Source organism: Macrotis lagotis, chromosome 2 (genome assembly GCF_037893015.1).
Source record: "Macrotis lagotis isolate mMagLag1 chromosome 2, bilby.v1.9.chrom.fasta, whole genome shotgun sequence".
NCBI lineage: Eukaryota > Metazoa > Chordata > Mammalia > Peramelemorphia > Peramelidae > Macrotis > Macrotis lagotis.
Window position 1 is genome coordinate 98081348 of NC_133659.1, and position 21708 is coordinate 98103055.

Genomic DNA, 21708 nt, shown 5'->3' on the forward strand with positions numbered 1-21708 from the left:
AATTTTTATTTGCAATGTACTGCAGCAACCTTATGCACGAGTTTGCAATGGCCTTTGGTGAATGTTCAGCTTCAATCTTCAGATGATGCAATATTCCATAACTTATATAGAATTTCAGAAGAATATTCATATTTTTAAAATTTGTATTTGGGAAACAATACTATAGTAATGAAAAATGTCCAGATTCTTTTTTTTTAATGTGAGAATTATTTATTTTAAGCTGTCCCAAACACAAGCAAAATGATAAAAGGTCAGCATATTTGTCACTGTGTGCTGCAAGTTAACTTAAGGTCTGCATAATTTTCTGATCCATATACAGAGAAGAGGATGGTCCACCAGCTGCTGTGGTCCCCAGTGCTTGATCTGTCTGGTCCAAGTATTCTTTACTCCTGCTCCTCATAGTCAGTGGGCAGAGGATTGAGATGAGAGTTATGAAATAAGAGTATGGTTGCCATCTCTCCATGGGAAGGGCTTGGGCTCTGGATGGAGATTGGGAGTAAGGCATGAATTCGGGTCATTTGTGATGCTCCCCCTACTTCAGGTAAACATTCAGCATGCTGACAGCTACCCCTGGGAGTGAGACAAAGAAGGTCAGTGTCCTCCACAGGCGACCCCAACCCTCCTTGCCGTGGAGGGTACTAGACATTGTCCACCTCGCCTGGGCACGGGCCTGGCCCCAAAACACCAACAGACGACCACCCACTGTTGCAGCCATCTTTCCAAATATCCAGATACTTAAAGACAATCCAGTCAGTTCTTATTCTCCTGCTCAATTCTGGGTCCAAGTAATTGTCCTTTTGTAATACCTGTATAATATATTTATGTCATCCCAAAATAGGATTTGGAGGGACTCTCCCTTCCCTTTGCATTTTATGCAAAATATCATCTATGACTATAAGTTAACATGTTGGCCTACTACATTTCTTCCTGCTCAATGCTTTCATTCATATTGATACTCAGGGGACTGTTGAACAGTTACCTCTATAGTTGCATCTGATAAGGAAACTTATTTTAATATGCTTTTAACATATGAATGAACAAATATCCTTTAAGCTTGCATTTTACTCATATGTTTCCTATGTAATCAATAAACCAAAAACACAATGGGAGCTTGTATTCTTCATATTTCTCAATTCATTATGTGACTATGAAGATGTGGTTTATTGTAAAATATTTTATACAATTTTATACAAATACCTACTTATTACCTTTCTATATTTTCATAAGTAGTACCTTTAATATATGTAAAAAATTCTCCCAAAATTTTATAGAGATGAAAATTAAGAATAGGAATTGTCACAGATGTCTGCTAAGGGATCTTCAAGGGAGGAGAAATACTACTGATCTTTTTATAATCATTTTGCAGTATATATCAGTTTTTTGAAAACTGATCCCTATGTATCTTTAAAATGTGTCATCTCTAGCACAAGTTTTAAAATCTGATCTCATCTCATTCTGATTAATTTCTTGAGTGCTAATTCATGTCCTCAAATAGTATATTATAGAATAAAGTTTTAGTGTACAAATTTGCTCATCACTGTCAACAATGATGGAAGTTCATATTCTGTCAGATCTAGTGAATTTCATAAGTATTTGTTTTCCTTCCAGTTTCATTTAAATTTGCTGCTGTGATGATATAGTGGAAGTGTATGTTAAAATTGTATCTTGTTCTGCTTTGCCTGACCATCACCCTGCTTTCTAGCCAGTATAGTAACCAGTACAAAGTAACAGTGGCAGGAAATGAGATTACAAAAGGAAATTTAGAAATTGTGTAAAAATCATCCCCAAAATGAAAGGCACATTATTTACAAAATGTATGATATATTAACCAACAAATCATGTCTTAGTAATTAATATGTGCTTCTAGACATTTCTATTAGAGACTTTTGGTCCTATAATCTGTTTTAAGAGACAAGCAAGACCAACAGATTACTAAATGTTATTAATAACTTTAAAATTATGTGGTCATGTTAACTTCAAAGTTTTACCAACAACTTTAAGATGATCTTGATATGTTAAAAAAAATTAGTCCCAAGATCAAACAGATAAGAGTTAATCTTTCCCCTCAAAATCTCTATTAAATGTGACCTCATGGTAGCCCATGGATAAAATACAGGCCCTGGAGTCAGGAGAACCTGAAGTCAAATCCAGCCTCAGACACTTAATAATTACCTAGTTGTGTGACCTTGGGCAAGTCACTTAACCTCATTGCCTTGCAAAAAAAAAATGAGACCTCAAACTCTGGTCCCCTGCCTGCTCTTCCATCTTTATCTGGGCCGAACTCTAATTAGAGTTCAACAAATTCATTCTCTTTTCTACTTCTGTCTGCCTTCCTTTGCTACTAACCTATTCCTTTTTTCACACAGCTTGCCTCTGTAACTATCCACTTCCCCATTTATCTCTGTATTTTCTGTGCCTGTTCATCTTCACATCCTCTGTGCCTTACAAAAAGTATGATTGTTGTTTCACTTCGCACTGTTATTGTGATGTTTCCTAAAATGTTTTCAAAGAACTGGGCATGCCTGCCCCAATTCATAATTTCATAAATTAACAATTCAAGGTAGATATCAATTTATGCTATTAGAGGGAGTATCCCTACCAACAATATTATTGCTAAATTGAAACAATAAATCTGACTGTGCCAGTCTCTAAAGGAAAAACAAAATATAAGATAGAACTGTTAACTTGCATAATCTAGGACAGAAAAGATAAAAATACATAGAGTTAGAAAGCAAAATATTGAAGTAGCAGTTGTAGACCCCAGTTGAAAATAAGACATTTTGCAGTAAGTGTATTACATAAATATACAAAAAATCTCAATGGGAAACTATCAATTGTTTCTAGGGGAATATAAAATAATGCATTTTGTTTCTAAGATTCAGAATTTGAACAACCATGCAAACTTTTTTTGTTTGTTTCCATGTTTCTTACCCTAATTTCCTTCCAAAAAGTCACTATGGCATAATGAGTAGCATTCTAGATTTGGAGTTAGAAAAAAATAGGTTTAAATCTTGTCTCAGTAAATAGAAGTATGACTACAGACACCCAATATAAGAGTTAGATACATAGGTCAAGTGATTTGCTCTGGTAGAAGCAAATTCTCAATATAGTATAATAAGAATTTTTCAGACTTTTAATCAAATTTAATGATCATTGGACATATAATGAAAATCAAGACCAAAAGCAACTTTGGTGTCCACATTCTTTATTAGTAGTGCTGGCTTCAGATCATGACAAAGAGCATGAACACTATGATATTTGGCCACATATATTCTAATAAATTAACCACTATAAAAAACCATTGCATGATGATGATTAGCATTTACATAGAATTTTAAGGTTTAAATCACACATTACATTAATTAATTCATTTTATTTTCACAACAATATTATTGTCCTCATTTTCAGAGGAGGAAAATGAAGCCAAGAGAGGTTAAGAGCAGAGGGTCATATTGCAGTCTATCTTTTGTCTCAATTCTTGTACAGCCCTTAGTCATTGAATGGGTAATGCCTTAAACAACCTGAGACCTGAGAAAAATCTTAAATTAGAAAGACCAAGGTCATCCATGATCCCAGACCTTGATTTGGTCTTGTCATTGGGCTTCAATGACTCTGGATGAGAGAGCAAGGAAAGTCAAAACATAAGTCTCATGATATCTTTGATCCTTTCTAAGAATGAAGAACAAACAACTGCTAAGAAGTTTCTAAGATAGGAGCTGAACTCAGATTTTTATGAAACCCTGATGCCCTGTGCCACCTCATTGCCTTTGTAAAATTGTGAAATTATATTATTATAAATAATAAGTGTAACAGGTATTGGATTATTATACATATCTTATAGAAAATGTAAGAGAATTGTTTTTCCACAGAGCATGCACCAAGCTCCCCTTAAGAACTTCTGGATCACCCATGGGGCTCAGTGCTAAAGGGCTCAACACTTTATGTTACAATAAAACTGGGTTGGTTCATTGCTTCCACACCAAGTACCAATAAACAAGTTCCTTTCTACTTTCAGTTCAGAATTCAAAGTTTGGAAAACAACTTAAAATCTACTCAAGGTTTTAATTGTTTAGATATGACAAAGACTTTTGAAATAGAAAGAGAATTACTTTCAAGCTCACAAAATATTTATACTACAACAACATTACAAGCAAAATTATTGAGAACTTACTTTTATGGATGAGTAAACAGAGATCAGAGAAATTAACATACCAGCGGTCACATAGCTGGCATGTAAGAGTCCCTTTCCAGTAAATCTTGCTCTCTTCCAGGGGATTCCTAGATTTAGGCATTATATATTTTAGAAGCACCTTCATTGAATGTTTTTAGGAAAGTTATAATATAGGAAATAAGAACTATTAATTATGAGTAATGGGTTAAAATGCCTGGCTTTTCCTAAGTGTACTAGATTCTGTTAAGTTTAATTGAAATGCCTCATCACAGCAGTCTTACTTGTACCTAGCCTAGAGCACAAGAGGAGATAATAAACTGGTGAGTTCTATAAAGAAAAGCTTCAAATATAGCTTACAAAGAAGTATGACCTAGAGAAACTGAGTGAAGTTCATCAATGGAGCTCAAGCTGGCAGAATCCTTGCAGTGCTCCCCAACCCAGATTACAGTGTAATTACAATTGTAATTAATATGTAATTGGAAAATAAATATTTAACCAAATAAATACAAATATAATTAAACATATGAAATGTTGATTTGTATTTTTTAAGTTAACATGTGACCTGCAGGAATTGTTTCTGTTTGAGTTTGACATCAATGATCTGATGGTTAATCAAAAGTTTATGGTTTGGGGTCAAAGCAACGATAAAAAATTTATTCATTTTGGGCCAGAGGTTATGAAACAAATTCCAAGACACACACGCGCGCGCGCGCACACACACACACACACACACACACACACACACACACACACACACACACACACACACACACACACACACACACACACACCAATAAAAACTTGCTCTTGTCCTTTATTATCAAAGAAGACCAAAACAACTTCACCATGCTAGAGAAGGGTAGAATGCTCCACAGGTTGGACATAATTTGTCCATTGAATCTAGACTTACATATCTTGCATTTCCTTTGAGCTGTTTCAATTCTTTCTTAGTTTACCCACTATTTGTTCTACTTGTTAAAAAAAAACTACAGGACATGTCTTTATGATATTTCTTTGTAGTATATTCCACTAATACTATGATTAGGAAGAGTGCTTTCTTATATTGGAGTTACTAAGTCACCAATTGTATTCATTCAAAATTCACCCTTGGCCATTCAAAATTCACCCTTGGCCTTGTTAGCTGCTGTTGTTCAATTATTTTATTTATATTTGATTCTTTGTGACCTCAATTGGGTTTTGTTTGTTTTTTGGCAAAGATACTAGAGTGGTTTGTCATTTCCTTCTCCAGCTTATTTTACAGATGAGGAAACAGACAAAAAACCATTAAATGACTTGCCCAGGGACACAGTTAATAAGAATTTAGGTCTTCTGTGATTCCAAGCTCAGCACTCTATCTACTATGCCACATAACTGCAGCATTATACCCCTCCAAATTATCATGTGTTTGTGTATGATATATATAAATGTTGATGATGATTTTGTCCTTCATTCTCAAAGAGGAGCATGACAAGCATGTGAATAGAATTTGATTGAGGGGGTTGTACTGAGTCACCATTTCTCCTTTAGAGTCATCTGGATCCAGTAGCCAGATATGAATCAGGACAACTAGAGATGGCCCTGGATGCAAGGCAATCAGAATTAAGGGACTAGACCAAGGTCACAAAACTAGTAAATGCCAAGTGTCTGTCTGAGGTTGAATTCAAACTCCTATCCTCATGACTCCAAGGTCAGTGTTCTATCCACTTCACCACTAGCTGCCCTGATACATACAGTAATGTGTGTGTGTGTGTATATATATATATATATATATATATATATATATACACACATATATATGTATATATGTATATATATTACCACATGTATATATTATATATTTATACTGTATATTTATTATATTCTATACTACATATTTATGTATTATTAATGCACATGTGAAGTATCTATATATGTATAAATAATAACATCACATATGTGTGTATAGTACATAATATATACTTATATGTACATGCCTTCCCCTCTTCCCATATAGGATATATGCTTCTTGAAGGCAAGGACTATCGAATGTATTATGCATATGCTATATGTATTACATATTATGGATACATATATAAAGTATGTATATTATTTGTACTGTTTTTTATGTTGCTTATGTCATAAATGAAAATATGTATAAGTATATAATATATACTTATCTTGTTTGTTTTGTTTTACTTTATATAAGGTAATCAGGGTTAAGTGACTTGCTCAGGGTGACACAGCTAGTAAGTGTCTGAGGTCAGATTTAAACTCGAATCCTCCTGACTCCAAGATCTCTATCCACTACAAGACCTAACTACCCATTAAATACTTAACTTTTTAAAAGAAAATGACAAACTTCTCTAGTATCTTTGCCAAGAGAACCCCAAATGGGGTTATAGAAAAGCAACTGAATAAACATACTATATATTGCTAATAAAACATTAGTATAATACTACTTTTTTTACCTTTATAGTAACACTATATATGTGCATGTGGGATATGTGTGTACATATAATTTAATTATATTTATATGTCTTCCTTCCATCCCCTACAAAAAATAAGTTTTTCAAGGTCACCAACAAGTTCATTTTCTTTGTATCCTCAGAGGCCAGTATAGTCTCTGACACATAGTAGGAGCTTAATAAATGTTATTGATTGATAAAATTCATGAAATTGCTATGTATTCATTTATTCATTTATCCACTAAACATTTATTAAATGCCTATGATGTCACAAAGTACAAGATTACAAGGTAATCTAGAGATCATAAATTATAGTATTTCTTTTCAAGGAACTTAAATTCTAAACACAAAGAATTACAACACCAGATATAGTGTGATCAAGAAACAAATGAAATTCAGACAAAATTTTCTTATCTTTTTAAAAATTATTTTCTTTTAGTTTTTCAATTACAGGCAATGGTAGTTTTTCAACATTCATTTGTTTGCAAATTTATGAGTTCCACATTTTTGTACCATCCTCCCTTTCCTGTCCTCTTCCCTCCCCCAGCCGCACTGGAGAACCAACACTATGAATTGTACATGTTACATTCATATTTAACATATCTGCATATTAGTCATGTTGTGAAAGAGTAATTAGAATTAAGGGGAAAGAAAAAGACTATGAGAAAGAAATAAACACAAAAGAAGTTTTAAAAAGTGAACATAATATGCTTTACTCTGCATTCAAACTGCACTTTTTCCCCCACTCTGAATGTGAATGAGATGTCCATAGCAAGTCTCGTAAGATCAGACAAAGTTTTCTAGGAAAGTTTGAAAAGGTAGTGATTATTTTTAGCTTGAATTGAGGGAGAAATCAAAGAGGGCTTAATGGGAGAGGTGCCATCTGACTTGGGTTTGAAAGAAGAAAAAGACTAAGAGGTAGAGCTGAGGAAGGAAGAAGAAGAATATAATGAAAAGAATGATGGATTGGCAGCCAGTGGATCTAGATTCAAATCCTAATTGTACTTAATTAATGTATGACCTCAGGGAATTTACTTCCCTTCTCTGACCTCTGTTCATCATCTGTAAGGTCATTGGTTTAGAAAACTTCTAAGGTAAGGTTTCTCCCAAGTCTAGATTTTTAAGAAACAGATCAAAGAATTTATTAAATAGCCTTTAATGGTACATGTGATAGAGTGCAATTTAAAAGTGAAAAAGGAAATAAAGTTAATTAAAAAGATATTTCCAAACATTCTACTAGACACACACACACACACACACACACACACACACACACACATACAGAACACACATGTTGTTTCTCATCTAGATGTTAAGCATCATATAGGTAATAAAACTTTCTGAGTCTAATATGGACAGTATAAAACTTAAATTATTGGTCTTGGTCTTGTTTTAGTATCCTTTTGACTTCTTTGCGTTCTCCATTAAAATATTCACAAATTAGAGAACTTTTGTAAAGAAGTTATTGGCTTTTTTTCCACCTTCTTTATTTCTTCTCTTGTCTTACTTATCTTTAAACAAAATATCCACTGGTCAAACACAAATCCCCTTTGATTATAAATTTTTTGATCCTTTGATATTATCTAAACTAACTTAACAGTAACACAACTTGCTTCTCAGGGATGCAGCTCCCAAAAGAAATGTTCTTTCATCCCTTGATCATTTTTATTTTTACTTTTGCTACCAAAATCCTACCACAAAGTCCACCTTTCCTTGTCTAACAATAGCACCCACCACCCCAAGTTCAATAATTTAATAAGAACACAATCTTCCTTTATTTTCATAATGTTGAAGATAATCCTCCTTCATAAACAATTTAGCAATTTCCTTTTCTGGTCTAACTTTCAGTCTATTCCTATCTGCCCCATTCCTTGAGTCTCAGATTATTCTGTCCATTTGACTTCCTTTAGCAAAAATTTTAGCTAGTTAGTGAATTTCACATTGTTGTTAGGATGACTTTATCAGTATTACAGAATCTTAGGTTTGAAGGAGATGCTAAGAAGCCAAGTTTACCTCTTACTTTTTCAATCATCTTAATACATCCACATAAGTAGTTATCCAGACTTTACTTAAAGATCCCCTATGAGGAGCATCAATACCAACAGAGATAAATCATTCCAACTTTGGGCAGACTTAATTCTTAGAATACTTTTCCACCAAGTGTGTCAAAATCTGTCTTTTTGCTAATTGCACACATTATTTTAGTTCTATTTTCTAGAGCCAAACAGAGACTTTCTTTTCAATGTGATATTCTTTCATAACTTGAAGGTATTTATTGTCCTCTCTCCATCCCCCATCCTATGTTAAGCTTCCTCTTCTCCAACTGAATCAGCCCCAAGTCACTGAATCATCTTTTCATTTTGATATTCTGATCATATTCCTTTTTATGGACTTCAGCTGTCTAATACACTTCTCAAGATATGTAAATCAGAACTGAATCAAATAATCTGCATTTGGCCTTTCACAGGGAAGGGGAAAGAAATATTATGAAATGTCAGACATTGTACTAAGCACTTAACAAATATTATCTCATTTGTTCCTTACATGCATTAGCAGAACTATGTCCTTCCTCAATCTGCATACTATTCCATTAAAATGAATCTTAGACCTTAGTAGCATTTTTGTTTCCTAGTTACCATTGTTTACATTTATGATATTTGGAATCCACTAAAACTACTAGCTCTTTTCATATAGATTGTTGTCTTGTCATGCCTCCTTAGCATTCATGACCAGGTACAGTTGAAATGATCTGAGATTTAGTAGAAAGTTAAAGTATCACAAGAAGGGAACCAATTTTCTTCTAACCACAACAATAAACCTACCATCATGACATTAGTTACAGTTTAAAAAAAACAGTACAAAGGAACTACATTTCCTTGAAAAATAAGATTTTTTCCCAAAGTTTTGGATCACAGATGGTGATGGGATATTATATGAAAGAATATTACTGTTTTTTGGAAACCCAATTATAAGTACTTCCACAATTAAGTAAAACTCCACTTCGAAGTATGTCATGATGACAAAAATTCAGTCATATTTTACTTAAATTAGATCATCTATTAATATAATGGTTTATGGTATATTGCATCCAAGTTTAATACCATCTGTTAAACTGAAATAGCAAAAGGGGCATAGTGGAAAGAATTAGGAAGAATAGGGTACAAATCTTGTCTCTAACATGTATCGACTGTATAACCATGGGCAATTAACTTTTCATGCCCCAAACAACTCATTATGACTAGAGATTAAAGAGAAATTGCCAATTTACATTGGTTTTGTAATGCATTTGAATTCAACATCAAAGAATCGCCTACCTATACCAGTGAAAACATAAGTCCATACCAAAATAAAAGATATTAAACCTTTGTCCAAATTAATATCTCAGCTGGGTAATATTCCACTTTAATTAAAATAGAAAAATAATAGTCATAGAATCTCAATACTGGAAAAGATTTGTAAAATCATCTTGTTCAGTCACACCTGAAGTAATCAGTCAACATTCATTATGAGTTATTATATTAATATTATATCATATTAATGATAAAAATAATTGGCAAAAGCTATTCCTTCTATATGATCACTGACAAGTAGTCATTCAACCTCTTCAAGAGCTATAAAAATAAGAAACCTCTTGACTTTGGGGATAATTTCAAGCCACTCTGAGATTTTCATAATATTAAGTAGAAATTAAGCTCCTCTATGCTTACCATTCATTGCTTTCAGGAACATCAAAACAAGTTCAGTCTCTTTCCCAAAGACAGCCCTCAAATAATTTAAGATAGTTACCCTCACTCCTTAATCTTCTATTGTCCAGGATAAAAATTCCCTTTTATTCAAACTAATATAATTATGATATAATTTCAATTTTCCAATTACCAATTATTCAGTTCAATTGTGAGTGGTTAGAAACTACTCTAAAGTCATGTGGTTTTTCCATCTTTAGAAGTCTTCAAAAAAGGCTGAATGGCAACTAGTCTGTGAAATTATAGAGAGAATTTCTGCTTCAGGTATGATTTGAACCAGATGACCTCAAAATTCCCTTCACATAAGTTCCCTGAAATTCTATGACAATTTTGATTCTATGATAATTAGATTATTATACTATTGAGATGTTAATTTAGGTGATATGGATAATATAGTTTCAAGTCCCCTGAAATTCTGGTCAATAGTATCTTGATACAATCCAGCTTGTCAATATTCATAGAAATCTGGTTTGCCAGAGGGGTCTACCTATACTCTATGGGCCTTCTTAAATTTCTCTTAACATCATGATATATACCACTATAATAATGAATCACACTTCCCCCTATGGTTATCCTTCATTCTAATCAAATTACTAGCCCATCTTTTTTAGTTATAAATCAATTTCATTGATTAGATCTCTAACTCTGTTTCTCCTCCAAACTGTCTTGTTTATAATGGCTAATAACCAGATCAAACTCACCATTTGCTTCTTCATTGCCAGATCAAAACAGAGTACAGTGGGAATATCAGCTCTCTAGGTCTGAACATCCTGCCTCTAATATATCCAACAATTTCATTCACTTTTGGGGGGGATGGGGAGGAGAGAGGGATAAGAGCATGCCATTTAACACTGTTGATTCTTTAAATTTGCAATGTACTAGATCTCCAAGTGCTTTTTAATAAGAATTGATATCTAGTCATTTAATATACTTTTCTTCAATCTGTGTGTAAGGATTTATTCATGTCCTTAATCAAGTTCAACTTGTTGCATCCAGTCCATCATTCCATTCTACCAAAATCTTTGAGGATCACAATTCCCAGTTCTGTAATCCACTGTATTAACAACCCATCATCATCATTTACGAATCTTGGGATTTGTGACTTCTAGGCCTTCTAGGTCTTCATCTACTTCATTAATGAAAATGCTAAGCAGAGAATAGCCAAAGGTAGAACACTAAAAGTACTACACCAGACATCCACCTCTATTTTAGGTAGATTATTGAGCAGGTGGAGGTATCTGCATTATAGCTCCTTTGTCCATTCTGTAAGTAATAAACACATTTCCCATTCCAATTCATTCTCCACCAATACTAAAGTGACTCTTCTAAAAATGTAGTTCTAACCATGTCTCTTGTCGATTCAATTAATTCTAATTGCTCCCTCTGATTTCCAATACCATGTATAAAAGTCCTCTGTTTGGTTGTTAAAGCTCTCCAAAGTTAGCCCTTTCCTACTTTTTTAGTGTTCCTATACCCTCTTCCCACACACACACTACATTGTTTTACTTCATTGATCTACTTGCTTTCCTCAAACATGGTGCTCATGGTGCACATGCATTTGCATTAGCTGTACCCCATTCCTGGAACATTTTCCCTCTTTGATTTCGCCTTCTTAATTTCTTTAACTTTCTTCAGGATTCAACTCAAATTTCACCTTCTTTAGGCAATTTTTTTCTACTCCAACTACTAGTGCCTTTCCTACTGAGATTACCTTCATCTACTCTGCATATATCTTATACCCACTTAGTCTCTCATTAGAATGTAAACTCTTTGGGGGGCAAGATCTATTTTTGTTTTTTGTCTTTGTATCCCTAGTGATCAGCATAATGATTGTTATATAGTAAGTACTCAATAAATGAGTGACTGAGATAATTAGGATGATTTTTTTAATGTCTAGTTTTAAATCTTAATAGTTAACATTTATATAATGTTTAAGGTTTGCAAAATCCTTGACAAATATTAGCTTGATTCATTCTCATAACCACCTAGAAGTAGATCCTATTATTTTCTGCATTTTTCAGATGAGAAAAATAAGAGTAAGAGAAGTTAAGCATTGCCCATAATCACATAGTTCATAAGGGTCTGTGGCCAGATTTTTTTTCCTGATTTTAAGTTCCATAATGTATCCCATTTTCAGCCACAAATCACAAATCTATTTTTGAACATATATATATATATATATATATATATATATATATATATATATATATATACATCATGTTTTTTGTTTTGATTTTTTCTTTTTGTAAGGCAATGGAATTAAGTGGCTTGCCCAAGGTCACATAGTTAGGTTTATTAAGTGTCTGAGGTTGGATTTCAACTCAGGACCTGACTCCAGAGCTGGTGCTCTATCCACTGTGCCACCTAGCTTCCACTATATACTTCGTTTTTGATGGTAATAATAATCAAATTTTAAAATCACCCTTAATGATAATAATTATTAAAGTCACTTTTTTTTCAGACTAGATTTTTAGTTATTTTATCATTATCATCACCCATCATTGAATGAACAGGGTACTGTGGTAGGTCCCAATAAAAGAGACATAAAAATACATCTCCACTTTAGAGAGTTTATAGTCTAATTATCACTAAAATGACTGTTTGTTCTACCATCTAAAATTATTGGTATCTTTAGGGCAGCTAGGTGGTGCCCTGGATAGAGTACTGACCTTGGACTAAGGAGGACAGAGTTCAAATCCAGCTTCAGACACTTGACACTTACTAATTGTGTGACCTTGGGCAATAACCACGACTGCCTTGTATCCAGGACCATCTCCATCTTAATTCTTCTCTGGCCACTGGACCCAGATGGCTCCAGAGGAGAAAGCAAGGCTGGTGCCTTAGAACAGCACCCCTCACTTAAATCCACTTTATGTGCTTGTCATGGCTTCACCTCTGATTTCATGGTCTTCTTCGAAAATGAAGGACAAACATTATTATTGGTATCTTTAATTAGAATGATAGCATTAAAAGTTTTTAGGTTCCTAAGTAAAAGGAGAGGTTTAATTACAAAACATAAGCATTTGCATTCAAACTCCTTGTGCTTGGTAAATTGTATAGTCAAAGTCAAGGAAATATATCAGTCATTTCAGTTTTCTTATTTATCTAATCATGTTTCTAAAACAAACAAGGAGAAACCTGACTAACCTATTTTTAGTAGAGAAAATTTGTAACACTGACTTCTAAGAAATATTGAGAGATTAATGGAAAATATACTTTAGCAGTTTTTGTTTGCTCATTTCTATCTCAGGTTTCTAATTGACTTGGAACAAAGCTATCCATACTCTACCTCTAAGTGACCTAAATTCATCTACTTCCATGGATTATCTAAGGAACAACTGGTGACCTCCCCATTCCATCTAATCTTGTGTTCAGAACACAGTCAGGTGTTGCCGACATGAAAGGCCAAAGTTGAACACTACATTATCTGAACAGATGACACCTTATTCTTATTCCTTAACAATTCTAACAACTTACAACCCGTCTCAGTCTCTTTATGAACACAGATGTCATTTTAATGGGGGGAGAGTTGAAGTGACAAGAAGGTGACCTGTGGGTGAACCCAGGAGCAGGTGAGGCCTGTCAGTTTTTAATTTGAAACTGGTGTCACATCTGAAGAATGGTTGGTATAATCACATTTGTAACTGATATCCTATAAACTCCGCAAACATTCACAAGGGGTCTGTGATGGGCAACATGAAATTAACAATTCAGGTTTATAGCTCTGGACACGTAACTCAATCAAAGGGATTTTCAAAAAAAAAAAAATATATATATATATATAAAAATTCAACGTATGCTTCAGAACCAATAACAAGATTGACAAAAAGCAAAAGGTATTGGTTATGTTTTTTTTTTATTCAAAGATATTTTTAGAAATCCAAACGATATCATTTCTACAATTCTATGATTATAGTAGTCTCAGAATGTAGCAGGAACAGAAATAAGAGAGCAAAGTACAACACTCTGATATTACATTTCAAGTGACAATCTAATATATACTAAAACATCTTTGAGTGTATGATATTTCCAATTTAAATTTTTTTCATTGTCATTCTTTTCAAAGATAATATTAAAAAAAATTCAATTATAAGTTGAAGATGTATTAGAAATCAGTGTTTTCCAACAATGTAATTTCTTTAAGCCTTTAAATCTTGTGTAAGAACAATTTAATTTGGTGGTTCTCTTTGGTGGTGAAAATTAAATCCAACACAATATTATAGTAGTATCTCCATCAAACTAAGTCACTATTCAATAATAGTTCCTGTGAAATGGAAACAAACCCTCAAAACTTCCGTTGGTATTTAATTTAGGTTGTGGGATATGTGAAAAATGGTACTTCCTACCATAACTGCTTCCTATCTCTCTCCCCTTACCAACTTGCACCCCAGTTTACTAGAGAAAAATGAGAGAGAAAAGAATCCAAAAAAACGCTGACTTGGAAAAGTCTACACCTTCCTTGGAATAGCTGAGCAAAATTTTGCTGGCTTTAATGCTTCCTTTACTAATTATTGCAAGAAATAAAGACTTATAAAGGAAGACAATCTTCTTTATTACAGCTACTTAAATTCAAAGGAACATTATATCATATATGGTTGTAATCACAACTTTTTAGTGTTAATTTGGCAGTGAGCTGCCATCTTTATAAAACATAGCCTTATTCAAGAATATTACAAGTATAGTATATGTGAATGACAACAATACTTTTATGTACTCTACACTTGCCAACCTGAGCAACTCACCATCTCCTGAGCATGCTCTCTCTTCTCTATATCTCTTTGCTCACGCTACACAGTCAAAACTTCTAATGTCTTCTCTTTAACTCTCCCTACTTTCAAATGCCTTGTTACTCATCTTTTAGAATTTTACATTACCTCCCCTCTTTTTACCATGCCTACCATGAGACTGCCCCATTCCTTTTGAACAATTTGTACAAAAAAAAAGATCCTATGGCATAGATTTCAAGTATATTATTAATATTTTCTTCATCTCCTTATTAGGTATAGAAATAAAACAATAAATCACATTTGTTTTTAGCATTTTTAGCATTTGCCTATTTCCAAAGAATAAATGCTCACAGTAAATATTTAACTATCAACTAAACATTGATTCTATCACACTATTGCTTGTACCCTATAGTAGCTAAGCTGCCTTGAGATGATGATGACACCTGGTGGCCAGTGCAAAGAATGGACTGGTCCAACCTTAAATCATCACCTTTCTTTTTCCTCAGTAAGAACTTACATAAACCATGCTTCTTCATGTTCTTCTATTTTTACCAATAATAGATCAGATAAATCTGTCTAAATAGTCTTTTTTGCCAAATGTACACACATATCTTTCCTCTTATATCCCTTTTTCAATTCTTATTCAGTTATGTAAAAAAATTGGGTTCCTTTCCTCTACTCTTCTATTTTTTCATAACTTAACAATGCTCAAAATAGCTCTAATCATAGTTCATAAGTGATGAATGTTGCTAGAAATTCATGAAAAGTTTTAAGTTTCTGAATTCAATATGATACAAAAAACAAAGAATTAGTTCCATAAGCTTTTTAATAGATTGTCATTTTTTCCAATGACATTTTTAAAAATTGACATTCACTTTTAGATTTTGAGTTTCAATTTCTCTCCCTTCTTCATCTCCACATTCCTCAGGCAGGCAATATGATATTAATTATACACATGAAGCCTACAGGTCATTAAAATGCCCACATTATCTTTGCTTACTTCCTGTTAATCTACATAAAATGTTAGTATTTTTTGTTTTTGTTTTTGTTTTTTTAACCTAGGGCAAATAAGGCAGATTTTACCTTCTCTGCAAACAAACCAAACTGAACAACTCATCATCTCAGGAATGTGCCCTCTCTTCTTTACATCTCTCTTTGTTCATGCTACATATTCAAGTCTTCGAATGTCTTCCTTTTAACTCTTCCTACTTTCAAATGCCTTTTAAATCATCTTTTAGAAATTTAATCAAATGGTTTCACATATCATTTTGACTGTAATTCTGTTAGGAAACCATTATGTATTTTTAATATTATAATTATTTTGCATGTGTCAAAGAATACACTGAAATACAATAAGGCAGAGACCTTCATGTTTTGTTCAACTTTCTTACATTGTTAATTAATGTTAAATTACATTTAATTATTGTTTAATTAATTAATATTAAATATCCAGAATGTCCTTTCAGAAGATCTGTAAGTCTTTACCTGCCTCCTCATTATTCTTTAATTAGTCCTTCTTTTCCAAAGTGCCAGAATTTTTTAAAAAATCCAACTGCTTCAATTTCATTTTATTAATGACATCATAATCATCATCATCATCATCATCACAGTATTATTTTCTATTTCATCAATCAGGGAATGAATAAGTTGTGGTGAATGATTGTTAAAGATTACTACTGTGCATTAAGAAATGATGAGTAAATGATCTTAGGGAAAATATGGATAGACTTGATTGAAATAAAGAAAAGAAATATGAGCAGAACCAAGAGGATGTTATTTACAATAATAGCAAAATTGTTTTAAGAAGATTTTTGAGTGAATAAGTCATTTTATTATTATAAATACTCAAATCACCTACAAAATATATATATATATATATATATATATATATATATATATATATATATATATATGAAGGATCTGTATCCAGAAAAAGAATCAACTAATTGAAACATCTTTAAGATGAAAAAATAAAATAAGATAAAATAAAAGATATATAGATATATATATATATATATATATATATATATATATATGTATGTATGTATATACAAATTTGTGCCTAATGCTAGGCATCCATAGGGCAAGGAGAGAAGAAAAAAAAATTTTCATGATATCTTTATCATATATTTAAAAGGAATAGTAAATTGTTTATAATAGATTTGCAGTTTCATGTGTGTTCATCTTTTTTATTATTCTATGCTATGGAAATGCTTGTTTTATTTCATAAATTAAAAATAAAATAAATAAATTTTAAGTGCATAATACTTCAGTTATAATATGGTTTTTCAAAAATACATGACTAGTTTGAGAATAGGGAAAACAGGGCCAAGATGGCGGAGAGAGGACAGGCACAGTTCTGAAATCTTCTGATCTCTTCCCCATCTATCACATGAAACAAACCTCTTAGAAGAATTCCGATCCAGGAAACCCAGAGAAAAAAGCCAGGAGAAGGAACAGGTACCTCGGGATTCGTCTCCCGCAGCAGCCTTAGAGGAATCCGGGCTGGTGCGTCTGGGCTCCAAGGGAGGATCACCCCGGATCAGCCAGATTAACAGCTGAATTGGAACTGGGAGTCTGAGGGCCCGAGAGCCGGACTTGCTGGATCAGCAGTGGGGCTAGACGAAGGGGCTTGGGTCCGCGGGGAAGCAGAGGCGCTGGTGTTGGTGCTGTCACCCTGGAGCTCGGGGACCAGGCTGGGGGAAGTATTCTGGTGCAGGACACCATCCCTGGGCTTCTGGGGTCTGAGAAACTCTGAGCCCCCGCCTCCATTGCACAGAGGCCTCTCCTCAAACAAAGGCAAATTACTTCTGCCTCAGGCCCAGGTGTGTCAGCCAAAGAACCAGCCCAGCTGAGGAATGACCTCAGGCCAGGGTAAAGCCCACCATTGACTGAAGGCAAAAGAATTCAATAGTTCCAACTCCTGCCTTCAGGCAAAGGGAGAAGGCCTCCCAACCAAGGTCACAGACACCCCAGAGAGGGCAACCAGCACCTCCTACTGGCCAGCCAGAGAAACTGCACTCAGTAAAGCCTTCAGCAATCCCAAGCAAAGGTGAACCAGCCCCCCCCAACTCAAGGTCTTAGCATAATGAAGAAGGGTCATCAGAAAGGTGGATCCATAGAAAAATTCCTTGAAGGGAAAGACCCCAACTCAGAGAGACCTGGAACCTCTGAGGAGAATACAATCTGGTCTCCAGCACAGAAAGACTTCCTTGAAGAAATAAGGAGGGAGCTTAAAAATTTGGGAGAGACAATTAATGCCTTAGAAAGTACAATTGGACAAACACAAAAGGAGAATAAATCTCTCAGAACATCAATTGGACAATTACAAAAGGAGAATAATTCTCTCAGATCCTCAAATGAGCAAATGCAAAAGAAATTAATTCTCTCAAAACCTCAATTGGTCAAATGGAAAGCTCTTTCAAAAGTAGAATTGACCAATTGGAAAAGGAGTTTCAAAAGGTAAATGAAGAAAACTCCTCCCCCCCCCAAAAAAATGGAGTCTACAGAAACTAATGACTCCAAGAGACAGCAAGAGTCAGTTAAACAAAATCACAAAAATAGAAAAAATAGAAGCAAATGTAAAATACCTCATCAATAAAACCATTGACCTCAAGAAAAAATTGAGGAGGGGAAACCTGAAAATTATAGGACTTCCTGAAAACATTGAAGAGAAAAAAAGCCTAGACTTAATATTACAGGATCTAGTGATGGAAAACTGCCCTGCCATCATGGAATCGGAGGGCAAAGTAGTTATTGAAAGAGTACATCGATCCCCACCAGAAAACGTTCCTAAAATGAAAACACCAAGGAATGTTGTGGCCAAACTCCAGAACTATCAGATAAAAGAGAAAGTCCTGCAAGCAGCCAGAAAGAAACAATTTAAAAAATCAAGGAGCCACAGTAAGAATCACGTAGGACCTGGCTGCATCAACTTTAAGGGATTGAAGGGCCTGGAACAAGATATTTCGAAGAGCACGGGAGCTTGGAATGCAGCCAAGAATCTGCTTTCCTGCAAAGCTGAGCCTTCTCTTCCAGGTAAAATGATGGACATTTAATGAAATGGAAGAATTCCAAAAATTTCTGATGAAAAGACCAGAGCTAAACAGAAAATTTGGACATCAAACAGGAGGTTCAAGGAACACATGAAAAAGTAAAAAAAAAAGGGGGCGGGGCGATAAAAGGAAAAAAAAATGCAATCCAGTAAGATGAAATTGGCTAAACCCCAGCATGGGGGTAAAAAAAAAATTCTCATAATCCTTGAGAAACGTAACTCTAACAGAGGGAATACACTTAGCCAGAAATGATGGACATTCATGACCTATCCATGAGACTACTATCTAATGGGATGTAACTGGCTTTAACCCCACTTGGGAGAAAGACTGTAATAACTCTCAGGAATTCTGACTCTATTCGACAGAATGTACAGAACTAGAAGGGACAGACACTCAGAATTTTCTATGACTTAGACAGAAGGATCTAAAAAAAACGAAAACACTACCGCTCTAAAAAGGGGGACAGGAAAGAGACGGGAGGATGGAGAGGATTGAATGGGGTAAATCTCATTACACTAAGAGGTACAAAAAACCTATGGTAATAGTGGGGAAGTAGGGAGCAGAGGAGAAACACCTGAATCTTCTTCTCATCAGATTTGGCTTAAAGTCAACCTACACATACTCAGTTAACTTATAAAACATCTAACCTTTCAAGTATTAAAAGGGGAAAAGAGGAGGGGGGACGGAGAAAGGGAAGGGTAATGGGTGAAATAACAAAAGGAAGGGAAGGGAAAAGGGAAAAATGGAAAGGGGAAAGAAAGGGGAGGGTGTGATATAGGAGGGCAAAAACGCTGAAGGGGTGGTTTTCAGAAACAAAAGACTGGGGAATATGGATAAAAGGGGGGAAAGGGGGAAAAATACAAACAGAGGGAAGATAGCACAGTGGGTAATAAAGAATTAGTAATCATAACCTTGAATGTGAATGGGATGAACTCTCCCTTAAAAAGTAAGCAAATAGCAGAGTGGATTAAAAACCAGAATCTGACAATATGCTGCTTACAAGAAACTTATTTGAAGCAGAGAGCTACATATAGAGTAAAGGTAAAAGGTTGGAGCAAAATATATTTTGCTTCAGCTGAACTAAAAAAAGCAGGGGTAGCAATCCTTATCTCAGACAAAGCAGCAGCAAAATTAGATAACATTAAAAGAGATAAGGAAGGAAACTTTATCCTCCTAAAAGGTACCATAGACAATGAAGTCATTTCAATATTGAATATATATGCACCCAGTGGGAAAGCACCCAAATTCTTAGAGGAGAAATGGAAAGAACTACAGGAAGACATATACAGCAAAACTCTATTAGTGGGAGACCTCAACTTCCTGCTATCAGACCTAGATAAATCGAATCACAAAACAAACAAGAAAGAAATTAGGGAGGTAAATAGATTGTTAGAAAAATTAGACTTATGGAGGAAACTGAATGGGGATAGGAAGAAATATACCTTTTTCTCTGCAGTACATGGAACTTATACAAAAATTGACCATGTACTAGGACATAAAACCCTAATGATCAACTGCAGAAAGGCAGAAATAGTGAATACATCTTTCTCAGATCACAATGCAATAAAAGTTATATGCAATTCTGGGCCAAGTAGATATAGACCCAGAACAAATTGGAAACTGAATAACCTCATTTTAAAAAATGAGTGGACCAAAAAACAAATTATAGAAAGAATTAACCATTTTATCCTAGATAATGATAATAATGAAACAACATACCAAAACCTATGGGATTCTTTCAAAGCAACTCTCAGGGGATATATTATAGCTCTAAATGCTTATAGGAATAAATTGGAGAAAGAGGAAATCAATGACCTAAACATGCAACTAAAAAAATTAGAGAAAGAACAAATCAAAAATCCCCAATTAAGTACTAAATTAGAAATTCTAAAAATTAAAGGAGAAACTAATAAAATTGAAAGCAAAAAAAAAACTATTGAATTAATAACTAAAACCAAAAGTTGGTATTATGAAAAAAACCAATAAAATTGATAAACCTCTGGTCAATTTGATTAAAAAAAAGAAAGAAGAAAACCAAATTGCTAGTATCATAAATGAAAAAGATGAACTCATCACCAATGAGGAGGAAATTAAAGTAATAATTCAAAATTATTTTTTCCAATTCTATGCCAATAAATTTGATCATCTAAGTGAAATGAATGAATATTTACAAAAATATAAGTTGCCCAGGTTAAATGAAAAAGAGATTAAATACCTAAACAACCCTATCTCAGAAAAAGAAATTCAACTAGCCATTACTAAACTCCCTAAAAAAAATCTCCAGGGCCTGATGGATTCACAAGTGAATTCTACCAAACATTTAAGGAACAATTGGTTCCAATCCTATATAGACTCTTTGGAAAAATAGGGAAAGATGGAACTCTGCCTAATTCTTTCTACGATACCAATAGGGTACTGTTACCTAAACCAGGAAGAGTTAAAACAGAGAAAGAAAATTATAGACCTATCTCCCTGATGAATATAGATGCAAAAATCCTAAATAAAATCTTAGCCAAAGGATTACAAGTCATCACTAGCATAATACATTATGATCAAGTAGGATTTATT

General features: G+C 34.0%; 1 long non-coding RNA gene across 1 annotated transcript; it reads right to left on the reverse strand.

Annotated features, from left to right (window-relative positions):
- Positions 1 to 230: 230 nt before the first annotated feature.
- LOC141511107 (uncharacterized) lies at positions 231 to 9197 on the reverse strand. The gene is made up of 3 exons (XR_012475264.1): positions 9160 to 9197; positions 4172 to 4278; positions 231 to 570 (listed from the first exon to the last, which is right to left on the reverse strand). It is a non-coding gene; the product is annotated as an uncharacterized LOC141511107 (long non-coding RNA).
- Between the last annotated feature and the right edge of the window lie 12511 nt (positions 9198 to 21708).